This window comes from Triturus cristatus, chromosome 2_2 (assembly GCF_964204655.1).
Source record: "Triturus cristatus chromosome 2_2, aTriCri1.1, whole genome shotgun sequence".
Taxonomy (NCBI): domain Eukaryota; kingdom Metazoa; phylum Chordata; class Amphibia; order Caudata; family Salamandridae; genus Triturus; species Triturus cristatus.
In genome coordinates, this window is record NC_140582.1 from 1,143,553,919 (window position 1) to 1,143,575,853 (window position 21,935).

The window sequence follows — 21,935 nt, forward strand, 5'->3', positions numbered from 1 at the left end:
CCTGTCAAAACAAGTCGAGCTGTTTACATATAAATGTAAAGTAAAAGCGGGCTGTTCAAAAGTGAATAAAAGCACGCAGTCATGCTGTGTCGGGAGGTGGGAAGGGTCTGCTATAGAGGAAATCCAACAACTGCAAGCAGTGAAAATGCCGCTGTGCGCGCCTATGCTCTGTTGGAGGTGGGAGAGGTGTGCTTTGGAGGCAAGCCAAGAAAATAATTCAACATACAGGCGTCATTAATAAAATAAAGGTGCACAATAGCGCTGCTCGATGTTGTAAATTAGGTGGGAGGGGTCTGCTTTTGAGGCAAAGAGCAGTTAAAAACAATTATACTGGAGCTCAGACAGAGCTTGGCCTGTGATTGTGGAGGATTGAGCACCATCCAGGCGCTGGGAGCGCGTGCAGCCGCCTTGCTTTGAATAAGCATCAGGATAGTGGCGTACAGTGGAGCGCACACAAAGCGAACATGGAGGCATTTGTTGCAGGCACCCATCCAGGACCGCAGTTAATAAATAAAGGCGCACAGCAAGCAGTGCTCAATGCTGTGTGTAAAAAAAACATGCGGTCGCTGATAATAAATAAATGAAGATGCGTGGTGAGCTGCTCGATGCTTTGTTTGGTTCTGCTTTTGAGGCAAGGCAAGACAAGCCGCGCCGCGAAAGTGAATTCGACCGTGCTCTATTTAATGACCCACAACGAGGAATGCGCCGCTTCTCGCTCCTGACAGCTGGATGCCGTGGGAGTGAACATTTAGAGAAAAGGTGGGACATGCACCCGCCTTTGGCCAATTGCGTACTTTCATTTTTCAAAACCACCAGCAAAGGCCAATAGAATGTGTGGAAGTTGAAAAACCACACGGACAAGTTCGGAGAAGGTCTGTGGTGATTCCAAGAGGCCTCCTCATAGAGCAGCGCATGCATGCTGTGCTAGGCTTGACCTAAATAGCCGATCTACCATAAATAGAAAGGGGCATGTTTTCATCTCCTCACAAGCCTGTGTCCTTATCGGGGCAATATTTGCCCCATGCCACACTCAGCAGATCTGACAGTAAAACTCCAAGTTATTTCATTCCCTCCGTCGTCACCTGTACTGCCGAGGCCCAAGGCCCCAGACCAGTGGTTCCCCCCAGCACCCACAGAGTGTATTTACGCGGATTCATGAAAATGGCATAATGTGAAGCAGCCTCGGTCCTGTCTTGTTTATGTCCGTTATAAAGAATAAGACATCATCCGCATATAATGCGACGCGATCCAAGAGCCCATGGTACCACTTAAAGCCCGCCACCTGCTCATCCATCAGTACCCGCGCCGCTAAGGGCTATATGGCTAGAGCAAAGAGACGGGTGCCCCTGCCAATTGGAAATGTGAAGGAGGTGGATCACACAACATGCACCAACGCCGTAAGGACTATAGATAACAATTTTAAATATGACAGGAATCGGGCCCCATGTTGAGACGATCTAAGAGGGCGAACAAGTATTCCCAGCTAAGGGAGTCAAACGCCCTATGCATGTCTGCCAGCAAAAGGCCGGCTTGTGCTCCCTTTCCCTAGATAGTGGCTATAGCCATGTGCATTCGTCGGATGTTATGACGCCTAGCCCTTTGGGGCATAAATCTAGCCTGGTCTGGATGAATCAAATTGGTTATAAGGGGTTGGAGATGATTGGACAATATTTTTGCCTCAACATTAAACAGTGAGATGGGGCGGTATGACGTGTGTTGGTCTGCGGGCCGACCTGGTTTATTGAATACAACTATTTCCGCGTGTCTCCAGTCTCGTGGCAGATGACCTCGGTCTCTAGCTTCATCTACAACTCGGAGAAAATGAGGCCCAATTTAGAAAAGTACTTCCTAAAGAATTTGCATGGGAAACCATTTCCAGAATTCAAATCTCCCAGGGTTGTGCAAAGCTCCTCTTCAGTGAGCAGAAGGTCAAGGTCTGCTCGAGCCTCATCCGAGTGGGCGCAAGGCGGTAAGTCAGCTATGAAACGGTGTATCATGTCTTCCAGAAAGTAGTTCCTTAGGGGTTTATAGCTCAGCAAAGTAGCTTGCTAAACTCTCTGCTATGAGGGAGGCATCACTAAGAGCCCTCCCATCTGAACCCGGTATGCTGGGGAGAACCTGTGGATGCAAGGCCCCTTGACACAGTCTATGTAGTAATTTACTGGACTTGTCACCCCATTGGTAAATTCTGCTACGGGACGCCAGCCACGCAAGACGGTCCTCATCTATCAGAGTGTCAGCATGGGACTGTCGCGCCAGCACCACCTGTCAGAGCACCCGATTCCCTCCCTCGCCCCTACTGCTCCGCTCTAGATCCATTATATGGGCCTCTGATCGCAGAAGCTATTTCCGCCGTGTTCGACGTGCTGCCATGCAGAATGAAATGTCTGCCTCCGTAAGGTGGGCTTCATAGCCTCCCATAGGATTTCAGCCTCTGTGACTGTTCCCACATTTATATCCAGGTAGTGCTCGATTGCCTGCTCTATGTGATCCCGATATTTCTCAACCTGTAAATGCCAGGGGGAGAGAGACACCACCAAAAGAGCCGTTTATCAGGACCCAACTGCGCTGTCTGAACCGCTGGGGAATGATCGAACAGACCCCTTGGGAGAATCTCCACGGCTCCTATCAGTATAAATATATAGTCAAGACGGGAGTAAGAATCATGTGTTGTCGAAAAATAAGTGTATCCCTGCTCCTCAACATACAGCCGCCTCCATAGATCCACCCTCCCCAGTCCCGTCGCCAGGGAGTTCACTTTGGTACCATAGAGCACATTGGAATTTCCCCATCTGTCTATGGCCAAGTCCATTACATCATTCCTGTCCCCCCTACTATTGCCAATCCTTCCGGTATATCCGCCCACAGGGTCGTTAGATGCTCGACTAACGCCCATTGCAGCGGCGGGGGGGCATATATACAGCCCAATACCAGTTGTTCCTCATACATGGTACTCCCATATAAATACGTATCTCCCCTGGATGTCTGTCCATGTATTGATATGCTGGTATGAGACACTACCATGAATTAAAATCACAACTCCACGGGACCCCCTGGTGAAGCCAGAGTGGTACACTTAAACATAGCCATAGCGGAGGAGACGCAATGCTGTAGTACCTATTAAATGCATCTCCTGAAGCATTAGGATGTCTGCTCGGTACCGTTTGGCCTGTTGGAGTATAGCCTCTCTTTTGACTTTATCTAGTGCTCTTCTGACGTTCCAACTCCCTATTCGGAGGTCCCCCACCTGGAGTCACGCCCTATCTATAGTGACTACCATCTAAAAGTCTTGTGACTTTGATGTGTGGGACAACTATAAGCCAGTTTGTGAATAGTTGCCATGTGTAGCAGTGACGCAGTGCAAACATATAAGATGTGTACCCCAACTTCCTCCAAACCCCCCATACCTCAAAACTGCTGAAGTATCTATCGCGGCGGAGATGGCTTGCGGATCCCAATGGGAGCCCCATGCCCGTCCCCGCAATTGGTTCCCCAATAACCTGCCCATTGTCAACGGACATTGCCCTCAACTATTGAGAGTCGAACAAAGGTACTAGCCCCCGCTCATGCTTCGTCGGTCTGAGCAAGTTTCACCAACAGTCTCCCACCCGTGAGAGTACCTATGAGGCTGAAGACCCCTGCCGGGGTATCGAAGTAGATCTGTTGGGATCTCTGCAGGATTGGCGTCTAGATCTCAACCTCCTAGTTCCTCAGATTTTGTAATTGGGTGGGCTGTGGACGACCTCACTGGATGAGGAATCTGATTCCAATCTTAGTGGCGTGCGGGCCGGATCTTCACTGTTTCATCCGTCCAGTTAAAGACATCTTCTGGCAACTCAAAGAATAGCATACAGGATTGGTACACCACCCTCATCCTGGCTTGATACAGCAATGCATAAGGAAGTTTCAGCTCACGAAGGTTGGCCATCGCTGCCATATATGACTGTCGCTTCTGCTGGACTAGTCTTGTGTAGTCATGAAATTTGAGAATGCAAGTGTTTTCAAACATCAGGGGTTCTTTGATTCTGGCTTGCTTTAAAATCATGTCCCTGTCATGGTAATTCAAAATCTTTGCAATGATAGGCTTTGGTCTGGCTTCTGGGAGCGGCTTCTGCATCATGGCCCTTTCGGCCCTTTCAACAACAAAGTAAGAGGACAACAACTATGGAGGAAGCCAGCCCGCGAGCCACTTAGTCAGGAACTGTTCCATGTCCCCCCATTCACATTCTTCGTGGAATCCCACAAAGCGTAGGTTTTTTCTCCTGACCCTGCCCTCCATGTCTTCCACCCACGAGGGCAGACCCCTGGTGATCGTCTCCAGTGACGCAACTTTTTTCTGCAAGGTAGTGATTAAATCCTCCACACCCTGGACCCTGGTCTCGGTCTCAGTAATGCGCTCCACCGCATTCCGCTGATCCTGTCTTAGGAGCATGACATCGGAGCCCACCTTTCCAATCTTCTCTTCCAATGTGTCCCTGGACTGTGTGATGGCCGCCATGAGTGCGGCAGTGTCCGGAAAGCCTCCCTGTTCACCTCCCTGGTGGGTTGTTGAGGCCCATGTTCCGGTGTAGCGGTCCAACATGCTCTGCTTAGCAGTTCCTCCTGCCGTTTTATCTTTTGTCATGGTGCAATCTTGATGCTTATCCCTCATGATGGCGGTTCTATAACCACCCAGACTGGCCTCCCGTACGAACCACACCTGCACAGCCTGTGGCACATAGATCTTCCCCCTTGCGGTCTTGACTGTCGATATCTGTCGCTGCTTTGAATATCGGGACTTGGGTGGAGACCTCCTGCCCACAAGCCGCACAGAGTGCTACCCCGCCTGCTTCCGCACAGTCGTGTCCTCCCTACTCAGTGTCACCCTGTCCACTCAAGCGCTGCCTCCAGCCGACCAGGGTAGTATATCTCTCCCCCCGCACTGGGTTCCACATTGCGCATGAAGCCTAGACCTGACTCCTTGCTTGGTAAAAGTCAGTAGCATATATGGGGTCCAGCAATCCTTCATGCTGCAGGTTCACTATTTGCCACCGTCAGAAGAACCACAAATGTCCATGCAGGGCTGTTCACTGCTGCACAGGGCTCTATTTAGCTCCCATCAGCTAAGGGCCCTGCGCTCGGCTCCGCTCCCCAGTGCCTCCAATGGCGCTCTTCCCCTGCAGTCAGGGGCAATACATCCCAGGGCTCAAGCCGTAACACTATTGTACATAAAAAGGGTCCCTCCACTGAGTGGATATATATGGCTTGTGGAGCCCAACAGCTCCCGTGCCAGTCCCCATGCTGCAGGCCCCAATGCTACAGCCGCCGGGAAGCAGGGTCACGTGAGCCGGCCCACGGACCTCCAATTGGGCCCTGCACAGTCCCAATGGCCCCCCACAGGCTGTCTGGACCCCAGCAGGCAATTCACTCGACTCCGGCCCCCAGTGAGTCAGTGGGACACCCCCTCCCCGCGGCCCGATCCGACCTCTAGAATCAATGTAGAAGGTGGGTGGAGGGGAGATGAGCAAAAACACTTACCGGGTCACCACTGGGGACCTCCCAGTCACATATACGCTGTTGCTGCCACAACACGCACGCCAGGCCAGCAACCAGGAGCCGATTCTGCCCTTGGCCAACCCTTCCACCCTCAGAGCACTCTGGCGCTGCTGCGCCCATCATTCTCTGCTCTGCCTCCGCCCAGAAGGCTCCACCTGATTCTTGCCCACTAGGCCTCCGAGGCCGCTCACCACCGCAGCCACTGCAAACTCTCCGGTCATGGCTGTCTCTGGGTCAGAAACACTGCCACATGGTTCCCAACAGCTGCGGGAGACTTTGAAAGATAGGTTATCCTATGAAACATATGCCCCCATGTCTGCGTCCCATGACCCAGTGGGAACAGGGGGCCCTGTAAGGCCCCCTAGGTTTTCTCACTGCCACCCTTTTTATGGGGGACTCACCACCATGAAAAGGTTGGATGTGAGGAAACCAGTAACGTGCTTGGCGGTGCTGCAGTTGTACTTTCAGCTTATTGCGGCCCTCAAACTACTGATCAACCCCCAGGGATCGCAGATTCCTGGTGGTTTTGGCAGTCCTATGGTGATCTGAAAGCTATACTTGTAATACGGCAGTCGGACCACTGGTGTGGCGGTTACTGCACTGCCACTGTGGGTTTGGTGGTCCACAAATCTGCCAAACTCATAATCACTCCCTAAGTCTCTTTTCTCAGAGGTCAGAATCATCCATCTGACAAGGCTAAAGGTTCTATCTGATGATGAGTCTGGAAACTTGAGGCCTGGATACCTTCTCATAGAGGACCAGCTGAAACAGATTTGCTGCTGCAGAGAAGCACCTTGCACAAGAAACCTTATTCTTCAGCCCAGTGAAGCCGCACTCTTGTGGGATTGGCTCAGATGGTTGGTCTCAGTTCTCCTATGGCTGGAAGTTCAAAGCCATTTTCTGTCCCAACTTTTCAGAGATTGCAGCAGAAGTCAACCAAGTGTCTCATGACCTCACGGCCAGCACTTAGAAGTTTTCGCTCAGACTTCAAAATGCAATTTGAGATTTGAAAGCCACTCAAGGGCCAATTTGTGTCACCTTGCGTGACTCTGAAAAAAAAAAAATCACATTGGCTACACTGTGAAGGGTTGACCTTACAATGGGTGGACCATGAGCATTTCCATACACCCACCCTTGTATTTTAATGCATTCCTGAATTACTGAAGGTAGTAAACCTGATTTAATGTGACAATCGTGCACCTGCCAGGTAGAGCAGTAACAGGGAGAAAAAGCTTAATTTTGCTTTGTTACTTTGCATTTGTGCTTTATTCTGCAGCACACATATTACAAGGAATATGCCTCTAAGTATTGTTTTTCTGCTTGGAGGTATGCCTTCCAATAGAAAAACAACAACTGCCCATAATATATTCACCTTTGCATCCTGGTGCAAGTCTGCCTGAGTTGGTGCAAGTTCACCAGCGTAGGTAGAGAGCTGAAATGCACCATATGTTTGTAATGTGGCACTGTTCTGTTCCTTTCCATTCTTGTATCACAGCACATCAACTTCTCTTGCTTCATTATGTTGTGTGCATTTTTTATGAAAATCTGCCAATACACTTTGAAATGTCCTACTTTTAAATACAATGTATCCTGCTTTATGGGCAGAATGGCCTTCATAGGCGTGATGTGTTAATCTTTAGAAAGAAAGTTCTGACCGGTGAAAAGGGGTTACTTTGATAGGTTGAACTGTAATATTTAAACTGCCTCACTGAGGCTATAATGGTAGTGTAGGGAAGTGCCGCTTTCTGTATAGTTACCCCCCTCATTACTCTAAAGGCTGATGGATATGACAAGTGAACATGAGTCTGCTGCCTATACACCAGTGCCTGTCTCCTCTCCTAAAACTGCTATATTCCACTTGGTAATCCCAAATTGGCAAACATTTTACCACCTTATGAGTTTCAAGCATATGGTACCCAGCGTACCCAGGCCATCGGTAGTAGAGGTGTGACCAGGGCTTCAGCACATTTTTTGCCACCCTGGGTGACCTATGTAATCTAAAGACAGCAGGACTGCCATTGCAGAAGCAGTGCAAACTGCACAAACTCTACTGTGCCCTCACAATGTGTGGCACAGTCACCTAAACAGCCTATACTGTATCTAAGACACTCCTTAATGTAGGGCCCCTCAGCCCAGGCATCAGGGTGCATTATATTAAAGGTGTGAACAAATAAGGGCAAGCCTATGTGTCCCTATAGTAGCATTCCCCATTATAAAGTAGTATATATGTTAGCGGTCAATAGGATAACATGGGCTGCCAACCGGACACTATCTAGATTGGCTGTTCCATTATTGGTGCCACTAGAATAAGTCATGTTTGGTATCGAACAAAGTGCCTTTCACCGCGGACACAATTCTTGTGCCCTGGGTGATGTGGCAAGCACCCATGTGGCACCTTAGAGTTTACCCCCAGCTCTACTGTGCTTTGGCTGACCAACCCGCGCCTGATGTAGCCAAGACAGGAGGTGACACTTTCCTCATCCCCAGCAGCCTAGTGAATTGGCACATCAGAGCAGTGAGCTTCAAAGGCTGCACCTCCTCTGATATGGATCTGGGAGGAAAGAACACTCCCATTGCCCCAGGCGCACTTGCAACGGGCAAAGCTTGGAAATTAGCTATGCAGGTGGCAATCACACAGAGGAAGGATGGCCACACCTCTAATTTGGGCAAGCTGGTATGTACACCTAAAATTTAATTCTTTCATCTTTAGGAGGGCAGAAATAGTGTTTTCTGGGTAGAAAAGGTGACCTCCACCACCAGATGAGGTCATTTCAAGGGCATACTAGCTGCAGGGGCTAGCTACGCATTGGCTCCTAGCTCACACATCCCTACATTCCCTAAATCTAGGATTTCAGGGACCCCCATGACACCAGAATCTTAGATCTGAACAAATTTCTTTTAAAAGGGCCCAAGAGGAGACCCGTGTTCCCAATAACAGAACTTTGACCACCAGCCAAAAGCAAATGGCAACAGAATTGGAACTTATTGAACGATCCCAGTCCTTGGCTAGAACTCAACACCCCTCAAAACAGTGGCCCCTGTGGAAGCCAGACGCACCCTCAGTCTACCCTGGACTAGAAAAACTACTCCCCTACAAACTGCATTTAAAAACACTCACTGACTCCAAATAATTATTTGCTATTGGGCCCTCTGAGGGATTGCCCAAATCGAGGTGGTCCAGTGCATTGTGGGAGATGTAGTCTCACTTGCCCCAAAGTTTCACACCACTATGTCACTGACCCAATGAGGTTCCTGAAACTTTTCATTGTGTTTACTGCAGCCAAGACATGTTAGTCACCAATCTGGAAACCAACCCCCACAGTTGACTCTGTATCTATAGAGAACAGTGTGCAACCAACATCCGACATCAGCAGTGTGTGCCTGTTGTGCTTTTGCATTTTGCTTCTTGCTGCTCCGTGTAAGCGGTAAAATCAGGGGTAACACAGTGGGTCCTGTTCTGCACCAAGGAAGCGCCAGAACAACTATGCACCTGGGGCTATGTAAAATGTATCTGACTGTTGTGGCCTGGTCCCAGTCCTGGGGCCCGCATGACCTTACATTTATCATGGTTCCAAGTAACTCGACCCAGTGGCGGCTGCTGCGGAACTGGGGTGTTGGAGGGAAGAAAAAATACTTAACTGTGTACGGCCATTGACTCTCCTCCATCCTCTTCTCTTCTTGTCTTGTCTTCTTGGCATCACGGAACAGAAGCACACAGCCAATCACAACTCTGCTGTCACCAGCAAGACATCAGCGTCGTGATTAGTCTGAGCTTCCTGTTTGGCTGCTCAGGCAGTGCCTGGAAGACTAGGACAGTTCTCCACCTGGCTGGCTGGCCAAACTGACATGTGCACTAATGTTACACATATTTTCTCCTCCTACTGGCTGTGACAGCCCAGCCCCACCCTAACCTGGCTCTGACTTTGCACTGAAAAATAACTGATAATAACATTGAGTTATTACTATTTTCTTTTTTGTTTTTTGCGCTGCTCAAAGAGCAGTGGGCTGACTCTGTTCCGCTTTAGCGGAGGAGCCACCGCTGACTCGACCTACAAGTGACCTATTGTCACTAGTGGATTTTGCAATTGACTTCAATGTTATTTTGTCTATGTATTTTTCTTCACTGATTTACCATTGCTTTAAAAATCTATAACTCAAATTATAAGTATGCTATTCTGTTAATTTTGGTTTGTACATTAAGATAATATTCCCCTTACTTCATATAGATTGATGCTGGATTTCTTACAAGTTGTGTTATTTACATGTTCCTCTAGTAAAGCTTGATTTCTTTTAGCCACTCTACTTACTAGGACCAAAGAAATGAAGTATTACTGTGAATTCAAGGACCATCTTTGGGGTATAAATATAATATTACAAGGTAAGGCTCCCCAGCCATAATATTTTATATTGCACTTTTCTACAGGTAGTCCCGAAGCCTTGTTTTACACCATCAGTTTAGTGGATGGTACACTCTGTGCTACAGTCCAACAGTGACATTTAACTTGCAGGCCTTGGGTACACTTTGTGCACAAGACTAGGGGCTTAGAAGTAAGATTAAATATGCCAATTTACAATATACCAATTTCATCATATTGAAAGGCAGAGTGGAGGCACTCCACAACTGGGAGTCAGGTGTAACGTATAGAGAGTTCTACACCCAGCAGTAACAGATATGGCAAGACTTTGGGTATATGTAATGCAAAAGATGTTCTTTTCCTGAAGATAAATCACAGATATTTATTTTCTTTTACCTGAACTGTTTCTTCCCATAAAGTCCACTAAATTTGTTGTCCTTTGTAATTTTGACAGACATGACGTTTATTTTCCTGCTATTTCGCAAACATCTACACAGCAATTTAGTGCATTCTATATTAATACCAGTTTAAATTAGTAATAACTAGGGGTGGGCGGAATTGGCGGAAGGCACTTCCGCCAATTCTCGCGAGAATGCCCGCAATTTCCGCGATCACGCGATATTTCCGTGATCGCGGAAATTGGTGCTTCCGGCCTGCCGCTGCCGTTACAGTGACCATGTGTGTCTGTAACGTTGACACGGCGCCGACGTTCCTGGGGTCCCTCGAGTCAGCTGTCCATCAGTGGGGGAAAGGGCGGAAGACGTTGCCCACCGCTGGTGTGTGGGGCGGGGCTTCCATGCAGTTCACATGCCTTCTGTTTATGGGCCAGAGACCGAGCAGAGCAGCAGATGAGGAGACTGAACCTCCTGGAGACTACGCGGGGATTGCGCTCGAGTCGGAATCACGGATCGGGTAAGTGACGACGACCTGGGGGAAAAGCACACCTGCCCAGCCTCGACCTAGCTCCCTAATGTTTTGTGCTGATAAAGCGTTACTGAATTTGAGCTTCCACTCGGGCCCCTGCTTTATTTATATCTGTAAGTGCTTCCTGTTGTGGTTGGCCAGGCAACAATTTCCGTTCCCTCCCGGATATTGCGACAATTCGGCATTTCCGCGTTCCCGTCGGAACGCGGAAATGTCGAATTGTCGCAATTTCCGGGAGCGGAACGGAAATTGTCGCCCACCCCTAGTAATAACATTAAATTGTAGTTGATGTAGAATTCAACTTTTAAAATTGCACTGTTTGGTGGTCATTTTGATTTCTATGTTCCATAAACCAAAAATTATGTACAATATGATTCTGATTGTTTATTAAAGATGTTCTTTTTTGAAATTGTTTAATAATATACTATGTTGAAATGAAGCATAATCAAAATAGACATGCCAAAGAATATCTTCGTTGTATTATTATCTCATTACTAAAAATACCTCCTTTTTTTGCTTTTATTTTTAATTAAACCACAGTAAACATTTATACATATTATATTTTAATCAATAAATATTTTTCATAATAAATCTTTTAGTAAAGTTACATGTAATACTATTCACCATTTGACATAAACATACAATTTAATTTTTCAATGTATTGAACAAGGCAATCTTTCAAAAATTTTAATTCAGTCCGTCCCTTTTCACTTTTTTCAATGTTTGCACTTCATCTACTTCATCCTCATCGGAGTCTAGGAAGTATCCTCTCATCAGTACAAGTTCTGCTTCATATCTATTTAACTCTTCCTGTTTTTGGAGAATTTTGATTGTCACTTGCAATAAGAAAATAAAGAACTTTTAAATCTACATACGTTTAGCTTAAAAGCTTACATGGAAAGTGTTCATACCTAAGTAAGAGGTTTTCCTCCTCTTAGGGATTGGGGGCAGGGGTTCGGTCTGAACCCCTTTGGGAGGGTCTGCAGGGGTGGATGGGGGGGGGGTAAAATTGTTAAAATGATCAGGGTGAGTGGGAAAATATTTGATTACTTTAATTCTTTATTGAGATATTTTTGGGAAATTCGAAAATGGGCGGAGGATCGAAATGTGTTTAATGATGTACAGAATTAGATGTCTTGCGTGGAATGTAGCAGGTCTCAATAGTAGGAACAAGAGACGATTGGTCACCGAAGAGCTAAAAATCTATAAACCTCAGCTTGCTTTTCTTTCTGAGACGCATATTATTTACAAAGACCGTAAGCTTCTTGGGCAACTAGGATATGACGTGATAGCATGTGCAGAATGTAGTACCCCAATCAGAGGTGTCGCTATCTTAAGACAGAAAAGGCTTAACATGGCAATAATTAAAACTAAGGTAGATAAAGCTGGTCGGTGGGCCATAGCTCAGATTCTATGGCTTGGTAATACCTACACTCTCTGTGTATTCTACGGCTCAAATACTGACGACCCCTCTATAATCGACAGGTTAAATATAGAATTACTAGATAGCAGTGGAGAACTCATTATAATGGGGGATTTTAACTTGATTATGGATTATGATATCGATACTACAAGACACCGAGCATTTCGGAGGATGCGTCGATCCCGAGCTGCCATTATCGAACTTGGACGCATCCATAACTTAAAAGATGCTTGGAGAACATTATATCCCTCTATTGGTGGCTTTACTTATTATTCAGCACCTCATCAACTTGTTCAAGAATCGATATGGCCTTGGTATCAGACAATATTTTGGCGAACAGCTCTATGGAGCTTTGTCCAAGAGTGTCTTCGGACCACAATCCAATTATACTATCGTTCAATATGCCACAGACTGGCCAGAAACCAAGGATATTTACTTTTCCACGACATCTCTTGTCCAATAAGGATTATATCTTACAACTAAAAGCACATTTAGTGGAATTTATTACAATAAATATCAATTCAGCGTCACCCAGTATAGTTTGGGATACTGTTAAAGCGAGTATACGAGGGTTTACACAACAGTTTATTCTAAACCAAAATCGGTTATATAAACGCAGCTGGGAGGAGCTGGGCAATTCTGTAATTTTGCTAGAAAATCAACTGGCACAGGCACTGCTACAGGGAATATCAAATGTAGCTGATATATGTCAGAAACTAGCCAGCTCTAAGCTTAATATTAAAACTAGGTTAATGGAGAAAAATATGAACAGCCTACATAAGTATCATCTCTCCCAATACGAGAGCGGGGACAAGATAGGAAAACTTTTAGCATACAAAGTCGCTGATGACAAATCCAAGACACTTATAAAAACAATCAAAGGTCAAAATAATATGGTATATACCCAACCAGAGCAGATCCTCGAGCAGTTTGTGGCATACTATCGGGTATTATATACTCCAGATGAGCAGCCGGCCATGAATAAGATTCAAGAATATTTGGACACTAATTTAACTAAGGGAAAACAGATTGAAGAAATTGCGCTTCTCTCTGATAACATCAATGAATCAGAGATTAGAAAGGCTGTCGCTTCGCTTCCCTTAGGCAAAGCTGCTGGAGAGGATACTATCCCATTAGATATTTACAAAATATGCTCGGAGGAACTGTTGCCATTATTATCAAATGTGATTAGCAATATAGGAATCACTGGAAAGGCACCTGAATCTTGGAATACAACCAAGATTGTTTTCTTTCTAAAAAAAGGTAAACCAGGAGATCAGTGTGGGTCATATAGACCCATCTCGCTTATCAATGTAGACGCTAAAATTTTTGCCAAGGTGCTAGCTACTCGATTAGCCCCACTTATACCCCAGCTGGTGACCTCTCAACAACATGGTTTTGTTATGGGGAGAGATACCACTGCTCATATTAATATGGCCATTACTGCATTTGATGTGGCCAGACTTGGTCCCACCCCACTCGGAATGATACTCCTGGATGCTGAAAAAGCGTTCGATCGAGTGGGGTGGGACTTTCTCTGGTCAACAATGACCACTCTGGGTTTTCATGGCCAATATCTTAAATGGCTACAGGCTTTGTATGATCATCCAATGGCTAAACTCTGCTATGCCGGGCTAACTTCGACTAGCTTTCCTATCAACCGCGGTACACGGCACGGATGTCCATTATCACCTTTGTTATTTGCGCTATCGTTAGAGCCTTTTCTCGCTGCGCTACAAGTTCACCCCAATATTACTCCTTTTAAACATGGCCAGAATTCGTTAAAAATCACAGCCTATGCCGATGACATAGCGGTTTACTCAACTAACATACCGGAAGCAGTATTGGGTATTATCAAGGAGGCTGATAAATTCGGGGCCGTTTCCGGTTATAAACTTAATTCACACAAAACGCAAATTATTCTGAATTACAAATCTCCAGTCCCGATTATAGGCACTTGCAGAACCGCTGTATATCTTGGTATTAAAATTTCTTCTGAGATAAACGAAATAATTAAACTTAACTATGAGGCTCTCATCAAAGAAACTGTTACAACTTTAAAAAAGTGGCATAAGGTCCCTCTTAGTATTATTGGCAGGATTAATTTAATCAAAATGAATATATTACCTAAATTTTTATACTTATTTAGGTCCATACCACTTTTTGTTAATAATACGTACTTTAAACGCCTAGACGGGATTTTTAGTAGTTATATATGGGGCTACAAGAAGGCTCGCCGATCAATCTCTCTGCTTAAATTACCTCTTAGCCAAGGTGGTCTTAACTTCCCCGATTTCAGATTGTATTATTTCTCAGCTTTTCTCAGTCGCCTCCGCAGCTTGTTTATTCGTAGTAGGCAACTGTATTATTGCTACCAATTTTCGTTGGGAGAGGATTCTAACATGTTTTTAGCTAAAGTGATTGATCCAAACTATTTCAAGCGGGTAAAATTCAAGACCATTAGAGATACCGTTAAAATATGGCAACTCATTTTGGCAAAATGTAATACGACCCTTTTCCATCCTCAATTACCTTTATGGGCTAACCCTGGTCTTCCAGGGATATTCCACGATGGGACATTTTTAGTGTGGAAAGTGGCTGGAATAGAGACACTTGGTGATTTATACGGTAATGATGGCCTACTGGCTTTTGAGACACTAAGAACACTATATAAACTATCTGAAACTTCACGTTTTAAATATATTCAAATACATGATTACTTAATACGCAAAATGAAGTTACTAAATATAACAGACTCAGATATTTGGAAATGTTTCTATTCTAGCAAGGTCAGATCACTCATCAGTTTTGGATATAGTGTCTTAAGCTCCTTTAAACTAGACGACTGTGGGAAAATAGCGGAAAAATGGAGCTCGCGATTGGGCCTAAGTATTACTGCTAATCAGATCTCCTCTTCGCTCTGTAATATAAATCGCTCTGTTCACTCTTCTAGTCTGAGATTACAGCAATATAAAACTATTTGCCAGCTATATTATACTCCAGAAAGAATTTCAAAATGGTCCAACAATGGCTCTAATACCGAGCGGACAAGATGTCCTAAATGTGACCTTTTAGCTGCAAATCTGGAACATATGCTATTTATGTGCCCTAGACTTGCGGAATTTTGGTCCAAAATTAGCCAAGGTATGGCCCAGATTCTGTCACAACCAATAACACTCAACATAACTAATGTACTACTCGGAATTCCGATCTTAAGCAATTCATTAGCAGCCCCACAAGTAGCTCTGAGTAATATTTTGATTGGATGTGCTAGACTGATTATTGCACGGACATGGATCACAAGAAATCCACCGCATGAGATGGAGTGGTGGTTTCTTGTCAAAGAAATCTATATCATGGAACTCTCTCTAGCTAAGATTAGAGGTGCTAAATCTCTTCAAAAGATAGATAGAATCTGGGGGTCTTCATTCATTTGAAGGAGCTGTAGAGGCGAGCGACGAGGGAAGGATTGAAGCTTATTACTTCCTTAGAACTTTTCCCTTTGGGGTTTTTTTTTTTTTTTTTTTTGTTCACTATGACTAACGCATATTAGACCTGCTTCATTATAAGTAATATTTTTCTGATCTCTAACTCTGACTTTTGTACCTCTGCTCTGCCCGATTTATCTGATACTTTAATTTGTGAATTGTTTTGTAATGTTGTATACTCTGCCAAGCGGACCGCTTGCCCTGATTTCAATAAAAAAGTTTAAAAAAAAAAAAAAAAAGGAAAGTGTTCATACCATATAACATTCCTTACAAGAATTACAGTCCTCCATTGTTCAAGAAGCCAGAACTGGCTCCTCCCCCGGGAAGGAACATGGCGGCGGGCTTACACCGGTCATGGGAGCTCCCGGAGCAGTGAGGCAGAAAATCAAAGTTGGCAATGAAATGACTCACAGCGACGTTTAGTGAAGATACCGTCAGGTACATAAGAACGATGATTATTTTTAAAGATACGCCGTGATTGTAAAACTCTTTTTTCTTATTTTTCGTACTTTCTTGCCGCCATGACGTGCCGCACCATTGTGTTATCGTATGGGGCAGGAAGCGGCGGTGTACAATGGGTTCGGAGGATGCCGAACCAAGCTGTGGCGGAGAATACAAGCCGCTGTCACCCGGATTGACTTCAGTGTGTCGAGGGCAGAGGCAGCACAGTACACCGGCGGGCAGCCACGCTGCAAGAGGATCTTGCAACACAGGACTTCTCTGGCACCTTGGTTGATGGGATAAGTTGGGCGTCTGGCGGGGGTAAGGTTCAGCCCATGGAAAAGGAGCTTTGTTTTTCCCGCCAGGGTGTGTCTCACAGCCCCTTTGAGTCAGCTTTAGGGAACAAGGCTGGAAGACAGGAGAGGATATCGAGCCCGCATCTTTACAGGAGCAGCCTGTGCGAAGTGCTCCGGCTGGGTTTGGCAAATCTCTTAACACTATACCTGGGAAAGGAGTGTCGGCCTCACCCTACAAGAAGCAGATATCAGCTACGTTCACATCTCGAGGCAAAAAATAAGGGGGACCCAGTTGTGGAGGGGAAGGCTGTTGGGAAAGTACTTCCAATCATCCCCCCAAAAAAGTGATAAAATCTGGGGAAAGTAAAAAGCGAAGGGAGGCCAAGGCAGTACGCCTACTAGTTAAGACTACCCCCTCACTGAAATCCTACTTTAAAATAATGGAGCGGGTCACTACCTCTAAGGGGCCGCTATTAGGAGTTCAGCAAACCTCTCCCCCGCTTCTGCTGGAAAACAGGTATGCATCATTAATGTTGGACGCTGGAACTGAGAAAGGGGTTTGTCATGCTGGACCCATAGAGATACCCAGAGATGGAAACACCGCCCCCACGACAGATCAGCTTTCTAACATACCACCAATGCCGGTGCTGGTTAGCGACATTGCCCAGGATGGAAGAAATACAGATATGCCTATAGGAGCAGAGGCTGGCCGGACTCGATTAGAATCAATGCTCCTAAGAGGGGATCTACTCTCAAAATTTGAGATCTCTGAGGCCAATCAGAGAGGGATACATGAAAAATGTGAGACTTTAGGGGGAAAACTGGACAATATAGTATTACGAACTGGATTTCTGGAATCTGAGGTTAAGGCCCTCTCGGAAGTTGTACTAGGGAATATTAAAGACCTAAAGAAATTAAAAGTCCAAAATAAAACTTTACAAGAAGACTTGGAAAGGTTGGAGATGCAGGCAAGGAGAAATCATTTGAGAGTTCTCAAAATACCTGAAGGCGCTGAGGGAGGAGATATTAAGGCGTTTATATGTAAGGTTTTAAAAGAGGGAATTCTGAAGGACAGACCGGATATAGACTTGGACAAAGACATACAGAGAGCCCACAGAGACCCATTTAAGTTGCACCCTGACAGGAAAGCCCCTAGAAAAATCTTGATAAATTTCCATACTTATGCAGTTAAGGAATTTGTTTTGGGGAGATCCTTAAAATAAACGGCACTTCAATATGAATTGGTTAAATATCAAATTAGATCGGACCTTGCCAAGAGAGCGGCGCAAAGGCAATGGGATCTTGGATCCAGAATGCCTGATTTAAGAAGCCAGGGGGCCCAGGTTCAAATGAAATTCCCGGACTTACTAAAGGTAATGTGGAAAATTAAGATTTACAACTCTAGCTCCCCCGAAGAAGTAGATGTTTTCCTGGCACAAATGAAGAAGTAACATAGATTTAGATTATTACTCATATCGAATCGCAAAATACGAGTCAGATAACTAGATAATAAAAAATGAAGAAGGGCGTATATTATAGTCGGGGGAAAAAAAAAGGAGGAAGAGGGAAAAAAGAGGGAAAAAAGAGGGAAAAAATAAATGAAGGAAAAAAGAGGAGTAAACAAAAAGTTTAGTAAAATTTGGTAAAAATTGATATAGCTAGCTATAATTCAATTGGTGAGCCCTTTCTTTTTACAGTAGGTGTCTCAGTAGCAAAGGGAGGCTCCCGAAGAGGCGGTTTTTCATCTCCAAGTGTATTGTAGGAGGGTTCCTTATGGGTGGGATGAAGGGAGGGAGCACAGGGTGTTGGGAGCAAGAGGGAAAAAATAAAAAATGTAGTCCTCATACAAATCTTAAAGCTTTAGAGTTGCGAGGGAAGAGTTTAGGGTGCGGTGAAAATGAACAGGCCAAATAAAGTTAAATTAATAACTTGGAACCTAAATGGATTGAGAAGTAGGAGGAAGTTGTCCCGGGTTATTGAATTCCTAAAGAACAGTGAGGCTCACATCGGTTTTTTATAAGAAACTCACTTAGAGGCCCATGAGTGCAAACAGGGTTTCAGTAAGGTTAGATGGATCCAAGAGGTGCTTTGCTCAGACCAAAAAGGTATTACAAGGGGAGTCGCTCTAATTATCAGAGGTAATGTAGGCATAAAAGTAGTAAAACAAGACACAGATAAGTCAGGGAGATGGTTAACAGCCACCTTAACAGTCTGGGGTATCCCTTTAGTCTTTGTTGCTTATTACGGGCCTAATGAAGACAATCCAGGAGCGCTCTTACAACTAGAGGCTAGTTTGCTGAACTCGACCGCACCAATTATAATTGGGGGAGACTTTAACCTGGTGTTAAATAAAGAGATAGATCGTACCTCAAAAGCAAAATACAACAGCCCATCAAAAATGTCTGCTGCGATGAAAAGTTGGATTAAAGATTTTAAACTGCTCTATATTTGGAGATGTAAGAATGGGAAAACTAGGAATTTTACCTTTTACAGTAAGAAATATAAACATCATTTGAGAATCCATTATTTTCTTGTTGATCAGGCGATGTTTTCAGAAGTTGAGTCAAGTTGAGTCAACAACTCATATCCCTGCAATCGTATCAGATCATGCAGCAGTGGCAATGACATTGGGGTTTAAGCAAAAAGAGATTCAAAGAAGGTGGACTCTTGATAGGACCATGTTACTAGATGAAGGAGCGATATTGGAGTTAGGAGACAAAACGGATGAGTATTTTAAGTTCAACATTGGCACAGTTAAAGATCAGATAGTCTGGGAGGCCTTCAAAGCTTATATAAGACGGTTACTTTGTTTGATAATGATAAGTAAAAGGAAAGCTTTGAAAAAAGAAGAAACAGATAAGATGACTAAGATAAAGGAAAAAGAGACAGAATTGCAGAAGGCATCATTGGCAGAGTATAGTATCACGTCTGGAAAAAGAGCTGGAGGGCTTACAGGCCGAATTTCAAGCCAATTTAGATAAAAAAACTTATGGATAGTTGGAAAGCTAGCAAGCTGTAGCATTTTGCATACGGAGAGAAATGTAGCTCTCTATTAGCTTGGAAGACAAAAATGGATAGGGCAAGGAACCTGATAAAGAACCTAATCCAAAGAGGGTCTGGAGAGTTGATATATGAGGATGATAAAATTCGGGAGGAGGCTAGAATTTTTATGAATGACCTGTATAAGGAAGACACCACATCAGGACTAGAGGGAGTCCAGGAATAGTTAAAGTTAATAACTCTCCCTCAGTTGACAGAAGAATATAAGACATCCTTGCAAGCCAGTATTACGGAGGAAGAGGTCAGAGCACAATTTAAAAAAATGACCAGGGGAAGGATGCAGGTCCAGATGGGCTTCCAATTGAGGTATACTTAGCTATTTTAGATAAGGTAGTCCCAGTGTTAAAAAATCTGTTTAACAAAATATACATAGAGGGGGAATGTACTCCAGGTTCATGGGCAGAAGCAACAGTGACTCTTATCTTAAAACAAAACAAAGACCCACAGAAGATTGAGTCTTATAGGCCAATATCTTTATTAAACTCAGATCAAAAGGTTTTTGCAGGAATATTGGCAGCAAGGGTGACAAAAGTTATTAAGGCTATAGTTCATCCGGATCAAAGAGGGTTCATACCTTGGAGACAGCTAAATGAGCTTACCTTTCAGGTAATGGGGGCAATAGATGTAGCAGAAGCAAAGAAGGTCCCTCTAACGATCGTAGCAATAGATGCCGCAAAGGCTTTCGACCAGGTCAACTGGGTATATCTATGGGAGACATTAAAAAGCTTTGGTTTTTCTAACAACTTTGTCCAGGCGGTGAAGTGCCTATATCTAAACCCCAAAGCAAAGGTTTTGGTAAATGTGGCCCTGACAGATTGGTTTAATATCTCAAGAGGCACTAGGCAGGGGTGCCCCCTGTCACCACTTTTATTCAACTTGTACATTGAGCTGTTTGTCAGTTGGCTTAGGACAGACCCTATCATTCACCCTTTCAAGATCGCAGAGTTAGAGCTAAAACTTGCTCTTTATGCAGATGACTTGCTTCTGTTTACATCAAATCCAGCAGAGGCAATACCTAGGTTATTTGAGAAGGCAGAAAAATGTGGTGAAGTTTCAGGGTATAAAATAAATAAGGAAAAAACTGAAATAAAGGAATGGAACCAAGTCATTGCTAGTCAGGGGGTAAAAAGTCAAATGAGGTACCTAGGGGTTCAGTTAACTCCATAATCTAGACGATGTCCCCAAAGTGAATTGGAAGAGGGTCTCCAAAGAGGTTGTCAGTTTATTAACACGATGGGCAAACCTCCCTTTAAACATCTATGGGAGGGTTAACCTTGTCAAAATGATAATTTTGCCCAAAATGACCTTCCTATATAACTCAATCCCATTGCCATTTAGGGCGGAGGATATAGCTAAGTTACAAGGTAAAATTGGTACCTTCATTTTGGCTACGAAAAATCCCAGGATAGCTTGGAAAAAGCTAAGGAGAGGCCTTACAGTGGGTGGGTTAGCGCTACCAGACCTACTCACTTATTGTTATGCTTTCCATTTAAAAATGTTTAGGATGTTGGCTAACAAAACCTATTCTTCATCATTAGGTATATTGTTTGAGGCAATGTTAAGGGATGAGGCGCAAGGGCAGGATTTATTTCTATATAAGTACGGAGACCTGGAATTCTATAAAAAAGTTAGACTAAAGATTTTGGGGGCTGCTTTAAAGAATTGGATGTATATTAGAAGAAAAATGAAAATTCCAAATTATGCAGCTCAGGCTCCAGTTTGGGACTCCCCCGGCACTCTGGAATGCTTACAAGATCAACTTTGTCAGCCGCTAAAAATGGGAGCTATAAGACGCTAGGGTGACCTGCAAGAAGACTCGAAGTTAGTAAGTTGGGAGGCGCTTAGCAGATTAAATGGAGGGTCACTGACAAGGTATAAGTTTTATCAGTTATCCTCCTGGTGGGCGACGCAGACCTGGTGCAAGGAGGAGGCAAACTGGAAGTTTGATCTAGTTTCTAGAACAGGCATATGGAAAAAGGAAGTTTCGTTTTGGTACTGGGCCCTCCTGGAAGCCGACGAGAATGGGGAATCTGAAGTCATACGACTGTGGGGCGAAGTATTTGGAGACAGAGTAAATGATGTGTATAAAACATGGTCTGACTCTTTTCTTATGTTGCTGGCTATAGTCCAGGGGTCTCCAACAAGTAGCTTGGGAGCTACTGGTAACTCGCCAGTACCCTCAAAGTAGCTCTCAGAGGTGAAGTCAATCCCAGTATCTCATTCAGAGAGTCTATGCAGAGACTCTAAGCATTTTTAAAAAGGCAGCACTTCTCATCTGAAGATCTTTAGCCAACCAGCCTATGGCAGGGACTAATATTAACAATCAAAAACACACTGTGTCGGTCTATTGAGTCTGCCACATGGTCACCTTTATCCAGTCTCAGACTAAGTCACAAGGTGATTAGCCATGTGG